At 35.4% G+C, this 10626-nt stretch overlaps 1 protein-coding gene across 9 annotated transcripts in view; it reads left to right on the top strand.

Moving 5' to 3' along the window:
* LOC111701328 (teneurin-m) overlaps positions 1 to 10626 on the top strand; it is an 81863-nt gene that overhangs the window by 9322 nt on the left and 61915 nt on the right. Inside the window, exon 1 of one of the 9 annotated variants that reach the window (XM_023472570.1) lies at positions 7467 to 7599. The exons of the other annotated variants lie outside the window; for them this stretch is intronic. The gene's annotated coding sequence lies outside the window, so the exon portion shown is untranslated. Of the gene's footprint in view, positions 1 to 7466; positions 7600 to 10626 lie in introns of those variants that run through there. 9 annotated transcript variants of the gene reach the window in all.

Here is a 10626-nt window from a genome sequence, read left to right as displayed (position 1 = left end):
GGGGGGGGGGGGGTATGATTCTTGAAAATATATATACCGGTGTAAATGTGTGATCAAGTTTGTATGTTTTGCGACCTACCCTGTATCGATGTTTTATAGTAAAAGCTGTGTGTCCGTATCTATGTCTTGAGTCAGATATTGGCATAGTATTGATGTTTGAATTACAGTAAAAACATAGACTCTGTGATGTAGATAGATATGTATATGGATGGATACATGGATATATATGGATGGATAGATAGATGGATGTATGGATAGATAGATGGATGTAGGGATAGATGTGAGTACAGATGTAAGGATAGATGCAAGGATAGGTGCAAGGATAGATGTAAGGATAGATGTAAGGATAGATGTAAGGATAGATGTAAGGATAGATGAAAGGATAGATGCAAGGATAGGTGTAAGTATAGATGTAAGGATAGATGAAAGGATAGATGTAAGGATAGATGTAAGGATAGATGTAAGGATAGATGTAAGGATAGATGTAAGGATAGATGTAAGGATAGATGTAAGGATATATGTAAGGATAGATGTAAGGATAAATGTATGGATAGATGAAATGATAAATGTATGGATAGATAGACGGATATGTGAGTGAATGGTTAAAATTCTCGAAGAGACACGAAACTGAGAGAAAAGGTTCGAGTAAGATTTATTTGAACCCAGTAACATAGATTGTGTTAAACATAATCTGCTAAAAAATCAACAAAATTTAAATATATAAATATTATTCTGTGGACAATACAGGACTGAACAGCATCTGTGTCTGTTTATAGCTAATGAAGGATTATTTTCTCCCAGTAATTTCTATCCTTCTATCCTTCTACCCTTCTACCCTTCTATCCTTCTACCCTTCTACCCTTCTACCCTTCTACCCTTCTACCCTTCTACCCATCTATCCTTCTAACCTTCATTTTCTTCTTTACTTATTTTCTTCTATTCTTCTATTCTTCTATTCTTCTATTCTTCTATCCTTATATCCATATATTCTTATATTCTTCTATCCTTCTATCCTTCTATCCTTCTATCTTTCTATCCTTATTTCCTTCTATCCTTCTATCCCTTTATCCCTTTATCCTTCTATCCTTCTATCCTTCTATCCTTCTATCCTTCTATCCTTCTATACTTCTATTCTTCTTTTCTTCTTTCTTTTGCTTCTATCCTTCTATTCTTCTTTTCTTCTTTCTTTTGCTTCTATCCTTTTATTTTAAGATTTTTTTTTTCCTTTATCTTTCTATCCTTCATATTTTTCTATTTTAAGGAATTGAGTTTTTGCAACAAACTGACATTTTCTAATCCCTATATCTTTGCAACCTGATGGTGTAAACCTTTGATATTTCAAACTTAGACTATTTGATCTACCAGAATTAATAATTTGAAATATCAAAGGTCTAGAAAAACGGGTTGCTAAATTAGAAAATCCTTGTGGCAAAAACTCGATTCCTTTATCTATCCATATTTCTATCTATATCTATCTATCTATCTATCTATCTATCTATCTATCTATCTATCTATCTATCTATCTATCTATCTATCTATTCATTTAAACTATCTACATAACTATCTATCTATCTAAATATATATCTATTCTATCCGTATGTATTCATTCTATATCAGTCCTTAGATCTTTTATTATACGAGATTATTTTATTTAAACTATTTTTCTAGGTTTTATCCTCTGTTATAATCTTTTAAAATATTTTTAATATTTTAAAGAAATATTTTGTTGCCTTTAACTTTTTCTCAGCTCTTCTATACCCTATTCCTTTTCATCCTGACCCCTCTCTCCTGCTATGCATACAATGTGTACATTTTTAATTTAATATAAATATTAATTTCCGTCACTTTTCTACATTCCCGTCACTTATCTACTTTCCCGTCACTTATCTACTTTCCCGTCACTTATCTACTTTTCCGTCACTTATCTACTTTTCCGTCACTTATCTACTTTCCCGTCACTTATCTACTTTCCCGTCACTTATCTACTTTTCCGTCACTTATCTACTTTCCCGTCACTTATCTACTTTTCCGTCACTTTTCTACTTTTTTGTCTTTCGAAATTATTATCAAAACCAAATAGTTTATCAAGTTCAATAGGTGGCAACGTAGAAATGGACCATTATACACGACGTCACAAGTGTCATATAACAAGTTAAACGAAATTTTCTCACATTAGATGAAATAAAAAAGTGTAAAAACAGAAAATAAAGAACACATAAAATTGCACTTATTTCACTGTAAGATAACCACTTTATTCTAAAATTATCACTTATATTAATAATTTTGTCAGACAAAAAAAAAGTTGACACTTGTGACGTCAGAATACAGCTGTACTGAGATTGTACAAATTCTACGTTGCCATCTATTGTACTAGAATCTATTTGATCAAAACTATAAATTGGAAGGGTTAACCCGGGGTGAAGGGTAAAGGGGGGGGGGGTAGAATGGTCAAGCTAGTAGGCTTGAAAGGGCAGGCAGGAAGGGGAAAGTAAATCCAATAATTTTTTTGCATAAGGTTGCATGCCTTAGTTTAGCTTGTTCATGATTTATTATGTTATAAACAAGTTGTTTATGTAATATTATCTAATTATATTCAAAAACTACAATTTTTCTACATATAATCTTTTAACAGATTACTAGTTGTTAAGTTAACCAATTATATTATTTTATTTTTAAGAATTAAATAATGGAAAATAATGAATTTGGAAACAGTTAAATAAACTGTTGGATTTTAGCACTGTCATTCCCTGTTTATTAAGTTTCAAGCTGTGCAAAATGTTCGTCAATAAATATATTTTGTTTTATTTGGCCTGGATTGCAAGTTTTCCAATGCTTTGATCTTTGGATTGGAATTCAAGAAAAGGATTTAACACTGGACCTACGTACTTCTTACGATTTAGTAAGATTTAATTTTTAAACACTTCCTACCGCATCAACTCTAAATTCTTCTGCTTGATATTCTTCTTGGGTTTCATTATTTACATTTGTTTTTAGAGCCTTTACTCACAAGCCCAGGGGGGGGGTCTTGAAAAGCTTACTTAATCAAAAAAAATAAAAGAATCCTTTATTCTGAATACCAAAATTTATTAGTTTTTACTGGCTTGGGAACCAAGCTTTTCTCCATATAAGTCAACCTATTCAACTTAGAATTTTAAAATTACCGAGTTCCCTTTATAAAATTTTGATGCCAATCGGTACAGGGGGTTATGTCAAATCAGAAAAACAAACAGAGATTACTACTTTATATATTGATTTGGGGCTACATTCACAAGTTTAGGAGGTCGGGTGTTAAAGCATTAATTAAACTTAGAGATTTTCATATTACAGGACTAAAGTTTTGCTCTGCATTTTTAGACGAAATTTGTCTCATACAAATGGGTTGGGACTTTTTTCTGGATTTTTGTCTTTAAAACGTCAAGATTCGTTCTAGATAAATTTTGGTTTATTACTCCCAGACGAAAGAGCGCCTTAAAAGTGTATGTATAAGGACTTATTACAGCTGCAGGTCCCCCGGGACCCTGGGACTTTAGTTTACACAAAGAAATTTGATCTTTACACTTTTAGTTTAGTTTTGATTCTTTGTTCTCTCTTTGTAGAATATTCAACATACAATCCTTTAACTTGACACCTATCATAACATATTAGTTCACAGTTTTTCTTCTTCTCAAAGCTCCAGAAAATTCGATAATTATTTAGTTTTAACGCTACTTCAGTACTTCAATAGAGCTGCGCTACTAACGTTTTTTTAATGGGGGNGTGAACATTTTAAAGTTTTGAATTTTTTAGCTATTATTTAAAAATAGGCCAAATATTAGCAGGTATCTCTTTTCTAAGTAACTATTCTATTCTACAATCTACATGCATATGTTGTGTACAGTACAATGTAACCTGTACGGAATAGAATGTATATTGTGGTGTATTAACGGTGTAAATATAATTTAAGATAAACCATTATAATGTTTAATGTGTCGGGTTAGCATGATTATTATCTATTATGAATCTACTAATGCATCTATTGTTTCTGACTGAAAAGATATTATGTTGTCATGTCTACTCTATCCTCCTATCTACCTACCTATCTTAATAATTTAAACTAGTCCCTAGTCTGTCCTATCCACTGCGCTAGACCAAACAATTTGCTTGTGCCGGGGGGTGGGGGGTGGGGGGGGTTGATGATGATTCGGTAAATGATTGTGTTTTGATATTCAACCCCCCCCCCTCTAGTTTTCTTCACATATTCTACATTTTTTTCAACCATCAACCATATTATAGAGGGGTGATGTATGCCAAATATGAATTTAAACCGTAGTGTATATATTGGAGGGGATAAAATCGTGAAATGTACTTGGCAAGTCGGAAGAATTCATGTCTTTAACAGTCAGATATACAATCTTAGATTTAATAGTCTGGACTTCACGTTAAAGGATTGTACAGAGGTGTGAAAACAGGGACTGGGACAGGGTTAGGGAATGGGACCTGTGACAAGGAAAGGGACCTGTGACAAGGAAAGGGATGATGTCCTGGGACAAGGATCTGGACCTGGGACAAGAAAATGGACCTGGGCCAAGAAAATGGACCTGGGACAAGAAATTGGACCTGGGACAAGAAAATGGACCTGGGACAAGAAAATGGACCTGGGACAAGAAAATGGACCTGGGACAAGAAAATGGACCTGGGACAAAGACATGGACTTAGGAGAAGGAAATGGACCTGTAACAAGGAAAGGGATGGGGTCCTGGGACAAGGATATGGACCTGGGACACGGATATTGACCTGGGACAAGGACATGGACCTGGGACAAGGAAAGGGATAGGGACCTGGGGCATGGACTGGGACCTGGGACAAGGATAGGGACCTGGGACAAGGAAAAGGGATAGGGACCTGGTACAATTAAGGACTGGGACCTGAGACAAGGACAGGGACCTGGGACAAAGCCAGGGACTGGAACAGGGGCAGGGGTCCGGGTAGGGGCATGGATAGAAACTTAGACAAGTATATTATTCATAATACAATCATGCATTGTATATAATCTTGTAAATATACATATATATATATGAATATATAATCCTATGTAGTTTAAAACCCTAGTGTATGAAAGAAGGAAGTATAAAAAGAAATTTAATTCCTTTATATTATTCCGGGGGCAAAATAACATAAAATAAAAATAAAATTAGAAAAAAAATATTTCCTATTACTGAGTGGTTCAGGTTTGTTGAATGAGGTACTATATATACCCCTGCCCCCCACAGAGTATATATTGCAGAGAATCCTAATGTAAATATTCAGATTATCCTGATCTAATTCAGGGCTAGATATTAACCACACAAATCAAATAATTGTATTTTAAAAACTTCTTTATTTTCATGTTAAGGATATTTTAATAGTTTTGTAATGTTTGCTGTCCCCTGTTCGGATTTAAAGCGCATGACTGGGTCTGCAACGGTTTAAGCTTTTTTGGGCATTCATTAATTTTTTGGTTGAATTATTCGGGGTTTTTCAGGTTCGGCTCAAGGATTAAAAAACATTTAGGTCTGTGGTGGGTGGTTGAGTGGTTGTGGGGCAGGGGGGNCACTGCGCTAGACCAAACAATTTGCTTGTGCCGGGGGGTGGGGGGTGGGGGGGGTTGATGATGATTCGGTAAATGATTGTGTTTTGATATTCAACCCCCCCCCCTCTAGTTTTCTTCACATATTCTACATTTTTTTCAACCATCAACCATATTATAACTTACCATTGTAGCAATGTTTCAGTCATTTTTTTGCTCTCTGTTGACCGGGTAGGTAGAACTAGGGTATGTAGGACCGTGTTTTCTCTCTGTTGACAGGGTAGGTAGGACAAGGGTATGTAGGACTGTGTTTTCTCTCTGTTGACAGGGTAGGTAACTAGGGCATGTAGGGCTGTGTTTTCTCTCTGTGGACAGGGTAGGTAGGACTCGGGTATGTTGGACCGTGTTTTCTCTCTGTTGACAGGGTAGGTAAAACTAGGGTATGTAGGACTGTGTTTTCTCTCTGTTGACAGGGTAGGTAACTAGAGCATGTAGGACCGTGTTTTCTCTCTGTTGACAGGGTAGGTAGGACTAGGGTATGTAGGACCGTGTTTTCTCTCTGTTGATAGGGTAGGTAACTAGGGCATGTAGGACTGTGTTTTCTCTCTGTTGACAGGGTAGGTAACTAGGGCATGTAGGACCGTGTTTTCTCTCTGTTGACAGGGTAGGTAGGACTAGGGTATGTAGGACCGTGTGACAGGGTAGGTAGGACTAGGGTATGTAGGACCGTGTTTTCTCTCTGTTGACAGGGTAGGTAGGACTAGGGTATGTAGGACCGTGTTTTCTCTCTGTTTACAGGTTAGGTAGAACTAGGGTATGTAGGACCGTGTTTTCTCTCTATTGACAGGGTAGGTAGGATTAGGGTATGTAGGACCGTGTTTTCTCTCTGGTGACAGGGTAGGTAGAACTAGGGTATGTAGGACCGTGTTTTCTCTCTATTGACAGGGTAGGTAGGACTAGGGTATGTAGGACCGTTTTTTCTCTCTATTGACAGGGTAGGTAGAATTAGGGTATGTAGGACGGTGTTTTATCTCTATTGACAGGGTAGGTAGAACTAGGGTATGTAGGACCGTGTTAGAAAATATGTCTACACAGCATAAAGCTATGCTACAGTTCGTCTAAATATGTATTCAGTCATTTATTTGCATTTTATTCCTCTCCATCCATACAACTGCATTGTCTATCAATCTTTTTTTTTATCTATCTATCTATCAATCTATACAGTCATCTATCTATCTATCTATCTATCTAATTTCTCCTTACCTTCCATCCTTGAATTCTAATCTAATTTTCTTGGATTATTTCTTTTTTTGTTGTTGCTATTCTACTTCTTGCTCTTTTGTTTTATATTTTTATTTTATTTTTTATTTTTCTACTAAACCTAGAATCTATTAAAATAAACAGCTAGAATTTCGTGAGCCAGGAAAATTTTACTACAGTATTTTTTATAATGGCAATAATTTTATTTTATGAAATTTATAAATGAAGGGCCGATGGAGGGTGAGGGGGGGGGCGGGAGGTCTAAGCTGAAAGCGAAATTTAAAGGAGAAGGGTAGAGAAAAACGGATAGAAAAAGTGGCAAGGAAAATTTAGTAAAAGAGAAGGAAAACATCAATTTCGTAGAAATTAAAATCGGATTTGTAGTTTTTATTATAATAATGTTTTCCGATCACAATTTGACTTTTCATGCATATTTTTCCAATGAAAAAGTATTGGATGATTTTCGATATTCTTGCATCTTGACATTTTTGAACCCTTCAACCTTTATTAACATTGTTTTCTGGGCCTAGAGAGAGAAAAGTTTGGAACTACTTGGATCTCTTTCCATATTTGTATCTGTGAGAGTTTGTTTGTTTGTCTGTGTGTCTGTGTGTGGAGGCTGTGCAGGGTTCTAGCCTCGGTTTAGTTCAACTGGCCTCACTGTACAGATAGGACCTCTGTTCACTGCGACCTCGAAGTTTGAAGCAACAGGAGAGGACCAGAGAAAAACCGGTTTTAGTGATTTACAAACAGTTCATCAAATAGCGAAGGAAAAACATGTTTCCGCTAACTGGGTAAATGTTTACAGATATTATTTCTGTGAAAAAAAATGGTTTTTCCAAAAATAGTGTTCAAAAATTATAAATTTAATACAAATTTTGTTTTCAGGTATGTTAATAATCATTGATGGAAGATTTCAATAGTTCTCTTGAATCTAGAATCCATGAAAAGTATAAATGTTATTGCATATTGTTTAAGCATGAGTAGTCTCCAGTTGACAACAGTTTGTCAAAATTAACAGTTTTCCAATAGCTTTTGTTCTCTTCTAATTTTCTCTTAATTGTTCTCCTTCTAAACAAACCTGGGGGGGGGGGGACCTAGTTTAAGTTATAAAAAAATACCGCGTTTATCTAAATGTAATTTTTTATATTTTAGTTGAAGAATATACGCGCCAATTAATTATATAATTTTGCTGAACAGCTCTGATTTGATTTTTTTCTTCTTTTTTTAGTCAAATTGCCTTAGTTAAAATTAAAATTTGAATTAAATTAAAGGCTTTATTGTGCATTGGGGGTGAAGATTTGCTTGTTTTCAATATCATTCCCCAACATTTTTGCAAGGTTTTTATGTAAGGGGGGGGGGGGTTATTATATGAAACTATGTAAAAACGGATAAGAAGAAAATTGGTAAGAAAAATAATATTTCCGAAATGTTTTCTCTTTTCTTCCAAACTTCTTTCCCTGCTCCTCATTTCATTACTTACATCTTTCCTGTGATTCCTTTGTTTGCCCCCATTCCCCTGAATATTACTTTAATTGGACCCCTCCTCCTTCTTCTTGATCCCTCTCCTCACCCTTTATCCTCCTTGATTCATCTAACTTCTTGATCCCTCTCCTCACCCTTTATCCCCCTTGATTCATCTAACTTCTTGATCCCTCTCCTCACCCTTTATCCTTCTTGATTCAAGTAACTTCTTGATCCCTCTCCTCACCCTTTATCCTCCTTGATTCATGTAACTTCTTGATCCCTCTCCTCACCCTTTATCCTTCTTGATTCAAGTAACTTCTTGATCCCTCTCCTCACCCTTTATCCTCCTTGATTCATGTAACTTCTTGATCCCTCTCCTCACCCTTTATCCTCCTTGATTCATCTAACTTCTTACCTCTTTCCTTCTACTTTTTTACCTACCTACTCTCTGTAATCCCTTGAAAGACTCATCGTTAGTCCCTTTTACTACTTTACTTTTCAATGATCCCTTTGAATCCTCCCCCCCCCCCTCGGATCCTTTTCCTTACTTCGCTCCTTCCTGATATTCCTTTAATTGCTCTCCTCGCTGTTAATCCATCTAATAATTACCATCCCGCCATTATCCCTTGAATTACGCCCCTCCTCTCTTTGATCCCTTTTAATATCGCCCTACCTCTCGTTATCCCTTTTAATTCTCCCCTCCTCTCTTTAATCCCTTTTAATATCTCCCTTTCTCTCTTAGATCCCTTTTAATTCTCCCCTCCCCTCTTTGATCCCTTTTAATTCTCCCCTCCTCTCTTTGATCCCTTTTAATTTCTCCCCTCCTCTCTTTGATCCCTTTTAATTTCTCCCTTCCTATCTTTGATCCCTTTTAATTCCTCCCCTCCTCTCTTTGATCCCTTTTAATTTCTCCCTTCCTCTCTTTGATCCCTTTTAATTTCTCCCCTCCTGAAATGTAAACAAGACCTCTGCCGGTAAACCCACTTTTGTTTTTGTTAAATAAAGCTCTTTTCCAGTTCACTGAAGATTACAACTTTAAGAAAACTTTTCTTTTTTCTTATTTAACAAATAAGATTTAGGCTGAGCACCAGAATATCCTGAGAAAGGACAGCGGTCACTTTAATCAATAATGATATTTTATACTAATGAATAAATATATAGAAGAAAGGATGAATAAGTATTTTTTTAAAGGATGACTGAAAAGAAGTGTGTAAGGATAAGTGGAAGGATAAAAGGTTGATTTAGCAAGAAAGGATCTTATTGATATTTTTATTTCTCCCTTGTTTCTTGAAATTAATATCTTGTTGACCAGGTTTCCCATCAATCTTATACGTTTAACTTATTATTTTAATCATCCCGAATCATCCCGTTTTAAACCATCCAACAATTATTCATATCTATCAATTTATCTAATATCTATCTATCCATCCAGATATATATCTATCTCTCAATCTATCTATCCAGCTATGTATCTATCTGTCTATATATAAGTCTATCTATATATCTATCCGTCTATAAATCTATCAATCTATCTAACCAGCTATCTATCCATCTATTTCTCTGAATGGTTCTCCAGGGTAGAGCCTTGTATCCTGGTTAAGCTACCGCATCAACTCTAAATTCTTCTGCTTGATATTCTTCTTGGGTTTCATTATTTACATTTGTTTTTAGAGCCTTTACTCACAAGCCCAGGAGGGGGAGGGGGGTGGGGGGAAACTTCAATTATGATTTTTCTTCAAACATGGCCGCAATGTAATTGAAAATGTTAATAGATTTAAATCTTTCTTTTTCTTATAATCTTGCATTGTCATAAGTCGTTAACAATTAACAAATTCTGGTTTGTTTGAATCCCCCTTAGTCTGTTAAGTATGCTTTAACCCCTGACATCCAATCCTTACTTAAGCCCACTGAGGATTAAGTACTGCAGTAGTGTTTAAATTGTTCGTTGTGGCCTGTCTGTTTTTGGTTTAGTGCTTGTTTGTCTGTAATTCCGAGTGTATGTTTGTTCAAAATGATAATTAAAATAGTATTTATTATTAAACCTCTCACTGTTTCGAAAAACCCTGAATATTCGCTGGCTAAAGATATTTATTAATGTTCATACAAAGTTAGTTACAAGAGTTTGACAGGCTTTTGAAATACGACTCCGGTGATTTTATTGGTGGCTTAATTATACGTGATATTAAACATTTATTTTATTAATCATTATTTTTTGTTGTTGTTTAGGAGTAATGACTTTAATTGATTCACACAATAATTGGAATGAATACGGATAAAAATATCTGCTTTGTGTCATTTAATTTTTTAAGAAAAAAATATTTGTTTTACATGCGTGGGGGGGGGGTATACTGGGG

Source organism: Eurytemora carolleeae, unplaced genomic scaffold (assembly GCF_000591075.1).
Source record: "Eurytemora carolleeae unplaced genomic scaffold, Eaff_2.0 scaffold118, whole genome shotgun sequence".
NCBI classification, from domain to species: Eukaryota; Metazoa; Arthropoda; class Copepoda; order Calanoida; family Temoridae; genus Eurytemora; species Eurytemora carolleeae.
The sequence above is the reverse complement of the archived record's forward strand: the minus strand, read 5'-3'. Positions and strand labels throughout refer to the sequence as shown.